This window comes from Lacerta agilis, chromosome 4, assembly GCF_009819535.1.
Source record: "Lacerta agilis isolate rLacAgi1 chromosome 4, rLacAgi1.pri, whole genome shotgun sequence".
Lineage (NCBI taxonomy): Eukaryota > Metazoa > Chordata > Lepidosauria > Squamata > Lacertidae > Lacerta > Lacerta agilis.
In genome coordinates, this window is record NC_046315.1 from 30,383,790 (window position 1) to 30,401,435 (window position 17,646).

General features: G+C 41.3%; 1 long non-coding RNA gene across 1 annotated transcript in view; it reads right to left on the minus strand.

Moving 5' to 3' along the window:
• Positions 1-15,308, minus strand: part of LOC117045469 — a 49,465-nt gene extending 34,157 nt beyond the window's left edge. Inside the window, exon 1 of the long non-coding RNA XR_004426433.1 lies at positions 15,222-15,308. This is a non-coding gene — a long non-coding RNA (uncharacterized LOC117045469). The remainder of the gene's footprint in view (positions 1-15,221) is intronic.
• Positions 15,309-17,646: the final 2,338 nt, after the last annotated feature.

The following is a 17,646-nucleotide window of genomic DNA, read 5'->3' on the forward strand; positions in this document are numbered from 1 at the left end:
ATTTTTGTGAAGACTCTTTTTGGAAAGGAAGGGTACATATTTTTGTTGTGTAATATTTTCTATTTTTGAACGCATTTTCTTGGTACAAGACTGTTTTGTGGATTTTTTTGGTGAAAACATTATTTAAAAAAAGAAAAGAAAGAAAAAATAATTGAAAAGTTTGCCCTTAAGGATATGCTGCAGTCTTGAGTTTAAAACAAATGTGTTAAAGTTGGGGGATTGTATTGTTGTTTTCTTTTGTAATTGTTACAAGAAGTTTGTATCCACTGCTGTTTATTTTGTTTCAGATGAGTAAGTAAAGGGATTGTTCTTGTTTTATTTTTTTAAGGTTATTTATGAAATGTCTAAAACACTGGACTGTGACTTTGTGTACTACCCCTGTGTTCTCATCAAAGCTGTTGGCAATCTCATTTCCTCTCCTTCCACCTTAAGGCAGACTAAGGTGAACGTAACAACAGATGTAAGGGAAACAAATGAACCTTCAATTCAAAGTCTGAGGGGAGAAAACCAAAGGTCAAAAGAGTTTCCATATCTGCTGTACATAATCACCCCAGATGTCTTTCATCTCCTTCCTAGTTTAAAGTTTCAAATGAGAAGGTGCTATCCATGATGGATTCACACCACTGCATGTCCAAAGGTCCTCTCAGGAGGGCTATGATTTCTGGTAAAGTCCACTAAGACATTATTGCCAGACATGCCATCCAAATTCCCAGGCATTATGCTGCCCAACAACATAATAAAAGGGGGCACCATGCAGATTTTCATTGACAATCTGTGACTGATGGGAGCAGTAGCAATGACTGCTTTGAAAGGCTTATTTTCTGATTACAGAAAGTATAGATGCTAAGCCTAAGATTAGTCAATAATTTCTACATGCAGTGTCAATCATTGAAGAAAGCAGCAAGAATGCTTAAACTAGGAAGACTAAAGCTGTGATCGAAATGCTTTTTTGGTTGGAAGGAAGGGAACAGGGAGACGCCAACAGTCATAACATCATAAACACCATAAACTGGAGATATGTAACTGGGCTATGTTCAAGGCCAAGCAACATCTTTTCCATTCTTGACATAGAACACTGCCAAATCCTGAGCATGTCAAGCAAATAGAAAGCTAAAGAGTGGTCTTCATTTTCCCCTTCACTTCCCTTTCTTCTCCCCTCTTTGACTCTTTCAGTCTCTTGCCATTGTTCCACTCGCTCCAGAACTCTTCTGTGAGCATCCTGCTCCAATGAGCACTTTCCCACCTTTCAGCAAAGCATTCCTTGTTTTCCAAACCTGAGTTCAGCCAAGACTGAGTAAATCATGTGCCTTCTTTTCCTGCTTTATAATAGAACTAGCCTCCTGACCGTCTTTTAAGTTACACGTAAAAAAAAAGACATAGGAGGCTGTCAAAAAAAGTGTCCAGTAAAATGATTTATGGAAGCTGTGGCAATTAACTCCCTGTTTGTATCCATGTCTAGGTCTTCCCAGAGAAACATTTCCCCTAATCCCTGTGCACACAACTTATCCAAAACTAACACTAAAGGGCTTGAGGCATTTTTGCCCCCATTTCCACTGTAGCCCAGTGAAAATTCCTACTATGAGTTCACACTTTTTGCCCAGATTGTGGCCTTATTAAGACTTGTAACACTAAACGTGGCAGTTCTGCTGTTGCCCATATTTTGTGGTGTTTTCATTAAAATATTTTTTACCCACAAGTTATTCTGGGTTTTAGCCTAGAGATCAATTATATTTAGACTTTATAATTTTGTGCTTCCCGTATTATAATCCAATCCAGTTCAGTCCAGAGCCTTGCTGCCTCTTTGCTTTCCTCACATACTCTTCTGCTGCACTCTATGCTTTCCTGGTCATCTCATGTGTTTGTGAATGGGTAAGGAAAGCCAAAGGAAGACCCTGGTGATCAGGGAATGGTCTGAGAGAAGACAATTAAGATCTCATATCACTATGGACCTTGGAGGTGGAAGGGTTTATTAGCTGCCTAAGTAATTAAGAGCTGAATGCTGCAAATTTAACATATGATCCCCATATCAGAAATGGGGGTGGTGGTAATTTAATTGTGGCTTAATGGACAATCTGATATCACACAGCTTCTCCTATGCAATAACTTAGAAACTCACAAGGAGTTCCAGTAGTAAGAAAATTTACTTTAATCCCATATTATTTTAATAATTAAAAGTTCCATGTGTTCCTTGTTTGACTGTATGGGTGCATGTGTGTAGAGACAAAAGGGTGCTGATCTAGAGCTCTTTGGTGCTGATAAGACAAAAAATTAAATTCCTTTTCCAGAACCTGTTTGACACATGTGAAATAGAAGAATTAACTATATAACATGCAATATCTCAGCATTGAGAAAAAGAGGATGCTGAGATTTCTACAGTGCCTTATTCCTAATAGATGTTGGCACATAAGCACCCAGGTCCTCTTTTAAATCTAACTAAGTCGGATTCCAAGTTGTCGCATCGGCACACATGAAAGGGGAGAAGTGACTGAAGCTCTGAACAAACTATTCTAGCCGGATGGACAGGTTGTTGTTGTTAGTCCAAATTCATTCCATAAAAAAGTCAAAATGCCAAAATTCAAAACAAATCCCTTCCACCTTTTTGTGTCACTCATAGTGTTGCTATATTGGAAAAGACATTAATTGTCTGAGAACATCTGCCTATTTGATCTTACTATTACCCATTCACTATTGGCGTTTCTAAATCTACACAAGTCAGACATTTTTCGCTTCTGAAGTGTTTTCCAAAGGGCACATAAATGCCCAATTTATTTCATGTTAAATGCACTTTAAAAAAAAAAAAGTTGGAGACTGTTTCAAATGCACAGGGGAAAGATAGTGCACTAATGTCTGAACCCAGTTCACTTTATCTCCAGTTATAATATACTCTCATGTGTGATGGGGTTACAGATATGTATTCACACATACACACAAAGCCAGAAGTGTGAAAGGAGATTAGCCTCCCTTTTCACAGCTACAAAACCAGATTTTTCACAAACACAGAAGCAGCAGAGGAATAATAGTTGGACTCTTGAAACAGATCACAAATACAAACAGCTACTTGCAAGTAACTTGGTCCTTTCTGTATGTTCAATAACTACAGTAGGAATGGATTGTAACCGGAAGAAAAAGGAACGGTGCTAAATGAAAGCAACTGAATGATTGGGCAAAAACTATTACAATCTAAACGACACAGTTCAGGTTCTGCACTTTTTGATTAGTTTTTTTGTTCACTGACCCACCCAACAAAAAAGTAACAAAACCTGTAACAAAAAGCCCCTGTTTATGGAAGATGTCAGAAATCTCTTAACTTTTGGCCTTGCTCTCGAATCACTATGTGCAAAAATCTGTACATTTCTGAACTAAATGTAGTTGTTTGTTTTTTAAAAAAAGAAAAACCTTTTTGAAGCACCTTAATGTGGCTTCCCATTCCAAGAGTGGTAGCCACCCTTTTTCCTTTGAGCACCTTATTGATGTGTTATGCTATCTGCTGTCTTTCTGTTACCTGTTAGCTGAATGGCTGGCTGTTAACATATACAAATGTGTGCAGGAGCAAGGTATGACTTGCATGTGTCCACAGCATTCCACACATACAAGCCATCATACAAGACAATACACTTGCACACATGCAAACACACAACAGTGATATTTCTATTAAGTGAACTTCTATCCATGTTTTCCCATTCCTTGGTCCATCATTTTGAAGGGTTGACTATATAATGTATGATTCCAGTGCTGATTTCAAAACTTGCCCTTTCTGCTTTTTTAGTATGCTTTTTTAAAGCATTAGAATTTCTCTCTATTTAAGGACTGGATAATTTCATACATTGTGCAAAGAAATGTCCCCAAAATCATTAGTAACTGAGAGAATGGGAAAAACTACATTCAAGACTAATCCTGCAGTCTTTACATAAATTAAAACAATGATTTCCAAATGTAAAGGCTTCAAGACAAGATCCCTTTTGAGCAAAGATGCTTCTCCTGGAGATACTAGTTTCTGCCTAATCCAAAGTGTGTTGTAGTGGCTGTAAGTGTACTTATACATAAACACAAAAACACACCTTTATACAGTGCAACATGGTTTGAGAAAATGAGACGAGCAGGTCAAAAGTTTTGAGGGAATACTGAGTTCCTTTTTTTTCTCTCATTTTACTCTGTAAATGGTATGTCAGTTATAAAGCAAGTAAACTGAGAATTGTTTTTAAAAACCTTGCATACGCCTTTTCTATCAAGTGCTTTAAAATATAGAATAACTACACACATCCTGCCAGTTTTTTCTTACAGTGAGAGTATCCTTACCTGCCATTTAATATTAGCCTCGTATTTTTCTCACGTATATTTACCTGTGACTTGTATTTGTTATTTAAAACAGAAAAAAGGAAAAAAATAAAATTAACTGTAGCGCTTCATTATACTATATTATTATTGTGACATTTTGGAATACTGTGAAGTTTTATCTCTTGCATATACTTTATACGGAAGTATTACGCCTTAAAGATACGGAAATAAATTTTACAAGGTTTCTGTTTTGTGTGGAAGAGTAATCGATGTTGCTAAGAATGATGTTTGTTATTTTGGGTTTTTCTTTTTTCTTTTTTTTAATGTTACCAGCACTTTTTTTGTAAGTTTCACTTTCTGAGGTATTGTACAAGTTCACACTGTTTGTGAAGTTTGAATATGAAGGAATAATTAAAAAGAAAGAAAGAAATTGCTGTCTCTGTTGTTTTACTATTGTACTGGCTCACATGAAAACTTTACTGTGGATATATTATGTATGGAACACTGTAGAAGATCTCAACCTTCCCTTACATCAGAGGACAGAGTTTGGAGCCACTTCTGGTCTTTGCTCTTGGACCTAGAAGCCCCAACTCATACCCCAGTACAGTGGTACCTCTGGTTACTTACTTAATTCTTTCCGGAGGTCCGTTCATAACCTGAAACTGTTCTTAACCTGAAGCACCACTTTAGCTAATGGGGCCTCCTGCTGCCGCTGCACCACCAGAGCACAATTTCTGTTCTTATCCTGAAGCAAAGTTCTTAACCTGAAGCATTATTTCTGGGTTAGCGAAGTCTGTAACCTGAAGCGTATGTAACCTGAAGTGTATGTAACCTGAGGTACCACTGTATTTAGAATACTGTACCCTAGCTGAGAACTACTTGGAGAAGCAACAAGACGCTGTCAGTGCCGGATTTACGTATAAGCTAAACAAGCTATAGCTTAGGGCCCCACACTCTTGGGAGCCCCAAAAAAATTAAAGGAAAAAAACTGGATGTTCATTTCCAAAATATAAGATAAAAAAACAAATAAAATAAAACCTTAATCTTAATTTTATTTCAGCTCAACAATTACTTTGATAATTGTGGGGAGAGCAGCATAAGAAACTGACAAACTCCAATGCAAAAGTGAACCTGATACAACAGCAGGGGTAGCTAACACGGTGCCCTCTGGATGTTTGCCAATGCTTGATCTTAATAACAGTGTCTCCAGTTCCAATATGAGTCATGGTGATTTGCTCCTCTCTGGATGTGTTGCTGCAAGTGCTGCTGCTTCAGGACAGCCTTGGAGGCAAAACTCCACTCTACCACCCCCTGAGACTTCTAACTCCACTTTCTATGGTGTGACCTTCTCTTGGCACCTTTTTCACCTTAGCAAAGGAAGCAGGCCAAGGCTTCAGTGGCCAGCATACTTGAGGGTAGTAAAACAAGCAAGGGGAAAGTTCCATTAATTCCATGAAGGTAAAGAGGCAAGGTGTGCTCTGGTCCATGGGCTCATGAAGAGTCAGACACAACTAAACGACTAAACAACAACAACAAAAGAGGCAAGGGGAGGTATCCACTTCACATGTTCTATCAGTGCAAGGATTTCCTCTTGCACAATGGTTCTTCCCACTAACTCTTCCTTTGTGCACTCCACACCCAATCCTCCAGAGGGTTGGTGTAACCCCTACAACAGATTAAGGGGGCACACCCAGGTGGGCAGAGAATTCCATTGCGCAAGCAGAAATCCTTCTGCTGACACAGAACATGTTACTTGGATGGTTTTGGGAGTCCATCGCCCAGCAAAGCCTCTCTCAACCAAACAGCTAAAAATAAATAAATTATAGACTTCTTCCTATAGTCACTCAGAAATCCAAATTAAAAGTTGAAATGGAAAAGAACAGCAAAGAAAAATACTCTTTAAGCTAGGAGAACTGGAAAGACAGGGATCGGCATCTATGGCTGGCCTTATTTCAATACCTTGCTATGGGCACAAGACCACAACGTTCACTATTATTGTATTGATACTGATGCTAATTTGCTTCTGAAAAGGAGAGACTTATAAAGTCAGCTGTGTGGAAAGAAGAACTAACGGTAAAGTATTTCATCACACATTGATAACGGCTTAACAGGAACAGCACCATTATGCCAAATACTTGGTTATTTCTTTTCATCGCTGATTCTTCTCAAAGTGCACTTAATCCAACCCATTGCTCTTTGGCAAGACTTACATCTAATGAATTCACTAAAAATTTATCATAGGAAAAATGAATATACAGAACAGAATTCTTTCTAATCAATTTTAATTTTCAACTAGGCATCATCATAATGGGAAAACTTTCCACATGAAAATGTGATCAGCTCTAAGAAACACTCAGATGTATAAAAGCTAACTCTGCTACCAGTAAGTCAATATGTAGTGTGGCTCGATGACTCTTGAAATAAATGGCTATTTTTATTTTTATTTTGAAATAAAAGGCCCCAACTGAAGGAAGGGAGAATCTTTTTCAGCTGAAGTGCCAGATCCAGAAATCCATGGACTATTTTGACAAGTAGGTGGAGCTACACATGTCCATCAAGTGATGTCATATGACACCAGGAGATTCAAAATTAAAGCCACAGGAGCAAGCAGAGGTTTATCTCCGATATCAGTGCAGCAGTCTCACAATGCTAAGATTGGGGACACACACACACACACACACACACACACACACACAGTGGTACCTCAGGTTAAGAACTGAATTCATTTCGGAGGTCCGTTTTTAACCTGAAACTGTTCTTAACCTGAGGTACCACTTTAGCTAATGGGGCCTCCCGCTGCCGCTGCGCCGCCGCTACATGATTTCTGTTCTCATCCTGAAGCCAAGTTCTTAACCCGAGGTACTATTTCTGGGTTAGCGGAGTCTGTAACCTGAAGCGTCTGTAACCCGAGGTACCACTGTATCTACTGCTGCCTTTTCTTTTTTATCAAGCTAGCAGAGGCTTATCTCTGGCATTGTGCTGGGGACTACAACACTAACATCAGAGATCAGTCTCTGCTTCCTCTTTGATAGTAAAAGGCTGCAACAGAGGCTTATCCCACAATGCTAAGATCAGGAATAAGTTTCTGCCTGCTGCCTTTTAAGAGCTGTGCAAATGCTTGATATTAGTGCTGTGGTACCAAATATATTACACATACACAGGGATGCTTTTAAGGAATATGCACTCAGCACAGGAGTTTTGCTGGATTTGGTTCTGGCACACACACATGCCTATTGTTGCATGCCACCCCAATCTCCAAGCCGTGTGAGGTTCCAGGGGTTCCAGGCGCTCACCAAAGGCTCAGTTTCCTTGGAATGAGGGAATAGCAGAGCCTGTGGTGCAGGTACACTGAGTTAGCCCCACATGGGGGGGGGGGCTGTCGTGCATGCATAATGTTGGGCCATGACTGCTGGGATGCACTGGTGATTGCAGGTGTGTGTGTGTGTGTGTGTGTGTGTGTGTGTGCGTGCGTGTGTGTGCAGAGGCCAAAAATCGCCCTCCAAGCCTCCCACCCTACGCACTGGCACTCACCCAGGAGTGGCGGGAGATGACGGCCCTCTCAGTATTGGAGGGCGCAGCCCCCTGCCTCAAAATTTTGAGGGGGCGGAAGCCCCTTGCAGTCCCTATACCCGGCACCTCTGCTGCGGTGTCTTTATGATATATGATTTCTTTATCATAATAATAAAGCAGTCCCAACTCTACAATTCTATGAGGGGCTCACAGCATTAACATCCCAAGAAGGTATTGTTTCTCCCATGGCCACAGCCTTGGATTCCAGCAGAAATCAGGCACGTCTCCATCTCTCGGCTGCCCAGCCTGCTTCTCGTTTTTTTCTACCTCATACAAACCTCAAGTCTGGCTTTTGTCTTTCTAACTAACAGACATTTGAGGGAAGGGAGGCTCACTCATTTGCCTCTGGCACAGAGCAACGTCCCTTTTTACCTCAACAAGACATGCCTAGGCCATTACCAAGAAATTTTCATGGCTATTCCAGCAATTGAATCCTTGTTGGATCCATTAATTAGAAGGGACTCCGGTATACAGCCTACACCCCTCCAATCTCACTATATAAGGGATATCTTGAAAAATAGCATCCAGTGCACAGCTGCAAAAGGTCAACATGCATATACATACATGCTAGCCTTCTTGTTGGCATTGTAAAGTCATTTCATAAACTTAGTGACATAACAAAAAGGAAGGACCAAACAGGAATCATTTCAGAGTAAAATACCACCCATCTATGCAGTTTCTACTACAGTACAGTGGTGCCCCGCTAGACGAATGCCTCGCTAGACGAAAAACTCGCTAGACGAAGGCATTCATCTAGCGGAAGGCTGCCCCGCAAGACGAATTTGTCTATGGGGATGCCTCGCAAGACGAAAAAAAAAAAATTTCGTCTAGCGAAAACCGCGGTTTGCATTGCCACTTCGCTAGACGAAAAAACCACTAGACGAAAAGATTCGCAGAACGAATTATTTTCGTCTAGCGGGGCACCACTGTACTTAATTTTTCTGCAGCCAACATAAACAGCATACCACAGCTATCTATTATTAACGCTCTAATTCAACAAACATATAAAGTTCAGGTCTCTATTTTTAAAACAATGGCTTAATTTTTTTTTAATCTTGACACAAAGAGCAGCAACACAGTTCCTCAAGCCAAATGTGTCCCCCCTCAGAGTAGGGCAGGATGTTGGCTTGCTCCTCCTCTCTCTCACCCCAAGTTATCCTTCTTTAAATAGTAACACTTACCAGTAATTGATTTACCACAACTAGTTCTGTGTTTTCCAACAGAATTACATGACTATAAACTTAACTGGCCAATAATACTAAATCTAAATCATACTAAAATTAATTTATCATGTTTTTAATGAGATATCATTTTTGAGAATGATTTTGGAGGCCCTCCCCTCCCTCCCCAACCACCAGGCTGGAAGCCACATCAGCCTGGAGTTAGGAAAACAATAGCCCAGTCATCTTAGGGCAGGAACCACCAATCTTTTTGAACCACCGGACACGTTTTCAATTTTGAGAGAAAGCCGGGGGTGCCAGTCACAAAATAGCTTCTGGGGGAGGGGAGGGGAATGGCTGCCATAGGGAGTGTGAAAATACAAAATCAGAGAGACAGTCAGCCCTGGCAACCTTATGCTTACCATGGGAAGTCAGCTATGTCCTGCAGATCCTGACTGTGGAGATCAATTAGTATAGATTTTACACATACACACAAACACTGGTGCTGTTGCTGTCTAATAGCAACAAGAAGCATTCCTCAGTACCAGGGAAAATATACAAGATGGTCGCGCCACAATCACACTTATTTCACAGAAATCGCTTAGAAAGCATCTGCACATTTTGCCCCACAACTTACTTTCTAGAAGGGCTAGAGACTTACTTTTTTAAAAGCTCAGAGTCTGGTGCACCTGCCCAGAAACACTGTCCTAAGGGCAAAACAACAGGGAAGAAACCAGTCTTGTCCAATTTCACCTAAAATTGGGAATACACGGGTGCTTGCTTTGATTTCTATACTGAAAACAAAGCTATGGCTTTAGGTAAGACGATCCAGAAACCTAATCAGGGAGAAACATCTGTTGGAATGTTCAACCTGGATATATGTGTAAATAAAACCTCGCCAGGGACCCAGGTGGCGCTGTGGGTTAAACCACAGAGTCTAGGGCTTGCTGATCAGAAGGTCAGCGGTTCGAATCCCTGCCATGGGGTGAGCTCCCGTTGCTCGGTCCCAGCTCCTGCCCACCTAGCAGTTCGAAAGCATGTCAAAGTGCAAGTAGATAAATGGCGACCGCTCCAGCGGGAAGGTAAACGGCGTTTCCGTGCGCTGCTCTGGTTCGCCAGAAGCGGCTATGTCATGCTGGCCACATGACTCGGAAGCTGTCTGCGGACAAACGCCGGCTCCCTCGGCCTACAGAGCGAGATGAGCGCCGCAACCCCAGAGTCGGACATGACTGATGGTCAGGGGTCCCTTTATCTTTTTAAAACCTCGCCACCAGTCATTATTCCAAGGTATGTGCCGACACCCTTCAATGATGTCAATAGGCAGGGAGTTGTAGGTGCTGCCACACTAAAATACTGATTTCTTATCGATGTGAAACAAGTATGTGCCACCTGTAACAATGCCAGGCATTGGTGGCTTGAGGAGAAACAGAAAGTGCTGCCCTGCTGCCACTGCCTGCACAGCTGTTGACATTGCCAAAGAAGCACCACCAGCATCAGTGCTGATTTCCAGAGCCGCTTCTCCACTGGAGGTGCCAGCTCAGGAGCTTCTGCCGCCTCAGGCTAATGGCTGCACCAGCCCTGATACCAGTTTGCCGGATTGAAGTCACATATGAGGTAAGGAAATTCTGCAAGTAAAGTGGCCCCAACTACACATGAGCCAATTCTCTTCCCAAAGCCCTGTGTTTGCCAGGTTGCAGAACTCCTTCTAGACTGCAAGCAGAGAGGGTGAGTGGAACAATGAGGAGCAGGGCAAGAGAATGGCAAGGTAACATTTAAATACTAGCTACTTTGCAACACTACTAACCCAATCCCTGTCCATATACGTATAGCTCTCTATATATACCCACACTCACATATACAAGAGCTAATTGTTCATTGTGCAACTGCTTCAAAATATTTACTTTAATCATAACGCTGGGGAAAAAACCAACAGGATTTTTCGAAATGTGTTCCTTGCATCTAAAGAAATAATTTTGGGTTGTTAAATTACTTTCCTGCAGTTCTCTGTGTGCCCACTTGGTGTCCCACTGGGACCATGTAGAAGAACACAGAACACTATTGAAAGAGAAAGGCACACATTACTCTAGGAGCGAACATTTGTAAGATAACAGGAAAGATTTGCCATACACCTTGTCACAGACAAAGTGCAAAACTCAAATGTATTGTTAACATGCCAACCCAATCTCTGAGAGATGAGAGACTCCAGGGGCTCTAGTGATTACCCAGCATTCAGTTTCCTTAGAATGAAGGTCAAGGGGGATTGTGGTGTCTTTAGGACATACGGTTTCATTTGCACATATATACAACCAGAATATAGGATGGAGAGGCTCACAGCATTAACATCCCCAGAGATTTTGCTTCCCCTTTAGGTTTCTAGGAGAGACCCAAAGTCCAGCATAAAGCAAACATGTCTCTGTGTACAGGTGGGTAGCCGTGTTGGTCTGCCATAGTCGAAACAAAATAGGAAATTCTTTCCAAGAACTAACTCAGTTGGTCTCTAAGGTGCTACTGGAAAGAATTTCCTATTTTGTTATGTCTCTGTGTCTTCAGCTTCCAGTCTGCTCTTTCAGCTCACTCATACAACTCTGGCTATTGTTTTCCTAAACTGCAGCTAGGTGAGGAGAGTGTGGGGAAAGGCCCACCCATTTATTCTGTGGCACAGAGAAACCTCTTTGCTTATACTTAATCACGGTACTTATCTAGTTAGGCCTTACTTGGATAAAGGAACTGGTATAACATTGTTCCCTTTATGCACTACAATCTCCCAGCATCTTTCTTTTGTTGCCTCCCTTTGGCATTATCTGTTAGAACTATCAAATACATCTTTCTTCCTAGTATGACACCCCTGTAGTTCCTACATTTACCGTACTATTCTCATCCTGTGCTAACGATTCCACACAGTTATAAGAGAGAGCCCCATCAAACCTAGGTGGGCTGTACATTTACACTGCAAAATTCTAGCTATTTTCAGACCATTTGTATTGCTGTTGCTGCTATAAACACTAAAATGGGTGTGCTAATGTCAAAGGCTCAAATCCTTTTTGCTCAGAAAAGGAACACACACAGAGAGAGATGCAGTTTTTTGACCTTTGCTGATAACATTGCTGCAGTTATTAGGAGGTATAAATAATAAATAGCCACCACAAATGCTCTTAGAATACACTGCTTCATTTTTAACAATTTAATCTTGAATTTGCCCAAGCATGGGCATCTGATACTTGGCCATCCCTGTCTTCTGAAATACCATGCCTGGTTTGAATCTGTGTTATTGCCAGTCAAAGATCAATTGTACTAACCCATGGCAAGTGAGTTCATTGCATGGTATAGGAATAAGGTAGTCTTTTAAGTACACTGGCCCCAGGTTCTTTAAGGCTTTATTATACAGTGGTACCCTGTGTTACGCACGCGATCCGTTCCAGATAGCACTACGTAACACGGGCATGCTTAACACGGACGCCCCCTGGAAGTTCGCGCGTTTTTGCGCTTCTGAGCATGCGCGAAGTGTGCAGAATGCTTTTGCGCACCTGCGCATCGCGTGTGCTCCTGGGAGGACTTCCGGGTCGCGGAGATCCGTAAGTTGAACGTACGCAACATGGAGTGTACGCAACTCGGGGTATGACTGTATACTAATAGTAAGACCTTGAAGACGGCTTGGTAACATACTGGAAACCAGAGCAGTTTCTTCAACACAGTTGTTATATTTATGTTTATATTTATGTTGATAGCAACCAGGCTGTAGAATTCTGCTGCTTCCAAACCAGCTTCAGGGGTAACATCACATAGAACACTCCACAGCAGAGTGTTTGAAGCACTTTGTACTCCTGATCTCCCTTATCTTTATCCCCACCCTTCTTAAAGACAGACCCATTTTACTTATGAAGAATTGAGACAGAGTGGGGAGCATACCTAACGTCATAGTATTCGTAGCCAGTTGCACAATGTTAATTTTTGTTCCTGTGTAAGTTTTGGTTTATTTTTGCTTGATTCTAATATGTTTATATGGATGTTATAATATTGTTATAAATTATTATTGCAATATTCCCCAACTATATTGTATAATTTTTAGTGGGAGGGGCTGTAGCTTAAGAGTACGTGCTTTGCAAACACCTCACCTATGGACGAGGATGAAAATTTGCCTATGGCACAGCGAGAAGCAAAGCTACAGGGAACCAGGCAGAGGGCCTTCTTGGTAGTGGCACCTGCCCTGTGGAACGCCCTCCCATCAGGGGTCAGAGAGATAAACAACTACCTGTCATTTAGAAAATAACTGAAGGCAGCCCTGTTTAGGGAAGTTTTTAATCTGTGACTTTGTATTGTGTTTTAATATTTGTTGGAAGCCGCCCAGAGTGGCCGGGGAGACCCAGCCAGATGTGCGGGTTATAAATTATTATTATTATTATTATTATTATTAATGCAAATCTGTGCCCTCTTTTGTGAGCAGGGCAGAGCGCCCAATCAACATAAAGTGTACCTCTCCCCCCCCCAAAAAAGGGTGCCCTTACATTGCACAAATTCATGGCACAGGCAAAATTAGAAAACTATACTACACCAGATCTCAATTTCCTAGTTACCGGTAATACGCAGCCCACACCCATTGACTCATGAGTGATACCATCAAAACCAGTGCCATTTCTTTGAATTAAATGAAATTAAATTTGTGTGCTGTGGAATGTTACAAACCGATAAAGATGGCCTTTCTGTCAGAAAAGCCAAACGCTAGAATCAAGGACACAGACAACTTGTTAAATTTCATCATTTGATAAACATCTGTTAGGAGACGTCCTCATTTGGCATATTAAAACTGAATTACCTACAGTCTCCACACACCCCACCCCTTCTATGATTTCCCAAATCACATTTTTAAGGGGGGGGTGACTATTCTTGGATTGACCAATATTAGTCATATCCAGAGTAAATCAAATTATTTTCAGGGGTCTACTCTTGAGTATGATTTAAGATGGATAACACCAATTGCGTAGCCGCCCTTTTCCCTTTCCTTCCCACTCTTTTAACTTTCCATTTCCATTTTTGTGATTTGGTATACGGTATTTAAAATTAGGAAGTTTTATAGAGAGTTTGTAAATGTGTCTCGGTGGAAAACCTGCTGTGCTGTGTAAAATTGTGTTTCATTTCATTAGAATGATGGTTTCAGTCAGAGATTTAGTAGCCATGTTGGTTCTATAAAAGTAAAAAATGTAGAACGACTGGTAGTTCAAAGGCCTACTTGTACTCCTTTCAAACAGGAGACTCAGGAGATAATATATTTGAGGGGGTTCCCACCTCAACTTCCTTCCCCTTGGTAGTGTTTGCAGAAATGAGGGGTTTTTTGTTTTTGTTTTTTTAAAAAAAAGGATGTTTCATTGGCCTGGTTTTCATCAATAGAATCCACCTTTTCAGTTCATATGCAAATACCTTGGCTTCATGGCAATCGATTTCTCCCCAGCCAGGAGCACAGCTGCTTCTCATGAATACAAGAGGTTTACTCTGAAGAGCTGTCACTGTGGGTTTCTTTATTCACTTGTATGGAACAAATGCCAAAAGAATGCTGTATTTTAGGGGGAACTTTTGGATCTCACCATGCTGTTTATTACAGTCATCACATTAAACAAAGCCACGCATGGCAAGGTCTACTGTACATAATAAAGCGGATTTTGTTCCTTTTAACAGTGGGAAATTTCTTTCAGAATGGAGGCATTGCAAATACTAGGTTTGGGCTGAATACGAAAATCCATACCCTGAAAAGCTTTTCATCTTAGAAAAACATTAACATGAGCAACAGTAGACACTGGGGGATGAGCGTGAAAGGAATTGTCAGAAAGAATATGTACCGGTACTTAAATAGGGCAAGCTCTCACTACGCAGCTTTGGTGAGTCAATTTTTAAATAAACCCCAAGATATAAATAAATGAATAAATTAGAGAAATATCACAAGTCTCCAGTGACCATCTGCCTTGTGCATTTTACCAGATGCACAATGCTAACACTTGACTCTTGAGGAGAGATACAGGAGGATAGGGTGTGTATTAGTTGTGTCCTTCAAAAGATGGGAAAGCTACGGTGTAACTCCACTCTCTCCAAGCAAGCATGAACTTTGGAATCATTGCAACAATCTATTTTTGTTTGTTTGTAATTCTCAACACAGTTAAAAGACAACCCTGAAATTTTGTTAGCCCATCTTAAGGAAATTTTTCTAAAAATAATTATTATAATTCATACCTGGTCACAATACTGCAGGCATGCCCTCGTGCCATCTCAGCATTTCCTGACAGAAATTAACATGGCCAAATCCACCAAAAAAGTAGTTTCTGGAGCTCCTAGAACTAATGAGAAGAGGACTATAGGAAGAGGCATAAATTAATAAGAAGGAATCAGCTGTGAGTCTTACTCCCTGCCTTGCAGGCCTTTTCCCACCTGGTCTGGGAGGGCAAGGCCCTGGCTGACTCCAGCTGTCTCTTAGTGCAGGCCCAGGTCATTGAGCCTGAGCTTCCACAGCTGCTACCAATGAACCACCACTGGCAGTAACAGCAGCAGATAGCTGTGTAAGTGTTATGAAAGGGTTCACATGTATATTTGATGAAGTTTGGAAACCTATCATATACACACAAAAACACAAAGTAATTTTTATATGGTTTCCCTTTTGTTCCAAGAGGCTGCATTGCAAATTGGTATTGGTATTGGCATCAGATGCTAAACATCAGCAGTGTAGTCTGCTGCATGAACGAGTTTGTAACTTCCAGTGTGAGGAAAATGGGTCCATCGTTTCCTGTATGCTTTCTGTGCTTCTTGTTTAGCTGTCATGAATACATGAAAGGATTTTTTAAAAATGGCCCAGGCAGAGAAGGAGCAAACTAGCAGATGAATATGAAAGTCTCACAGCATCAGGTGTTTTGTCATTTAGAAGGGTGAGTGTTACCAGGACATTTCATACACATCACAAGGTTTGCTCAATATACCTCTACTGGGTGTTTTAGATGGCTAGAAAAATAAATACACCATTTTCACTGAAGGTGTAAATGGCAGCTGTAGTAGGAGCATGCATGCCGCTTTTAAAAGAGCAGAGAGCAGTGAAGGTGATTGATTTTTTTAAAAGCCTATTAGGAAAGCTGTCCTGCCTTGACCATTTAGATACGGTGGTACCTTGGGTTAAGTATTTAATTCATTCCAGAGGTCCGTTCTTAACCTGAAACTGTTCTTAACCCGAAGCACCACTTTAGCTAATGGGGCCTCCCGCTACTGCTGCACCACCAGAGCACGATTTCTGTTCTGAATGTTCTTAACCTGAAGCGTTATTTCTGGGTTAGCAGAGTCCGTAACCTGAAGCGTATGTAACCCGAAGTACCACTATTTGGATATTTTTGGTATTTGGATATTTTTATGCTGTACTTCAACCCAGCAATTATAGGGTAAGTAGTAACAGGTCATGGGACAAACACCTGTAGAAGCAGTCTTCCAATGTTTTAGGAGTTAAAGTGATACTAGCTGCCAAGTGTGCCAATTTAAAATAGGGCGGGGTGGTAAGCCCTGCATTGCATAATCCAGTGGTCAGCAAGGTTTATCTTGCCTGGGCCGGATTCGGTCCTGCAGAGATCCCACCGTGGGCCAGATCGTGCATGTGTGTGAGTGCGCACACCCATTATTTTCTGCATGTGCGCAGATGCGGTTTTCGGCATCTGTGCATGCCCAGGTGCAATTTCTGGTGCCGCAGGCCACTTCTGGCCCATGGGCCTTAGGTTGCTGACCCCTGGCATAATCAGAAGACACGACATACGCACATCATTTGAATGGCAATACCCATCAACTGTGGGGGGCCCCAGCCCCCTCAAATACTTTGGGGGGGGGACCTCAGGCCCTTGGAGTTGGCTCCTATCCTAGCTGTGTGGAATAACAAATCTACCGTACCTTCTTCACACTGGTGCATTGGCTTGGCTTGACTAAAGCCTTGTCAGCATTTCTGCTTTTCACATAATCCAGACAGAAAGATATTTCTGCCCTCAAGACAGGCATTCAGACCTCTTTCAGTCATAAGCTAGTGTTTCTTGACAAATGGTTTCTTCCATTCTACCCCACAGCTTCAGGGGTGATTACACATATATTTGCTCCCAGTATTTTGCTCAGTAAGATGTAACAATACATAATACATAATACAAGTGATTAAAACCAATTAACATAAAATGACCGTACTTATATAGTACCAGCAACATACATAGAACTGACTTCACCAATCACAACTCTCCTAAACTGGTTTTAAGAGTAAAAAAAAAGTTGGATTCTATTCTTGGTTCTGGTACAGATTTCCTGCATGACTTAAAACAACCCACAAAGTCACCTTCTATTTTCACTCCTCCATTTGTTTAGCTGAATATGATAACACGATTGAGAATTCCAGTTCTGTAATTCCCAGTTCTTCAGAATTCTGAGCCTGCATCCCGACTCTTGCAATTACCTGACTGCAGTATTTTAGGTGGAACACTTTTCCAACAGGACATAAGGGTTACACTGTAGCCATTACAGTATCACATTAAGTAATCTGTGTTAGCAAGGTTCTTCTAATCTATTCCATTTTTGCTTCCAGCTTTTGTTTGTCTTGTCCCATCAGAATGCACACAATATAGTACAGGTATTGCACAATTACTATTTTAAT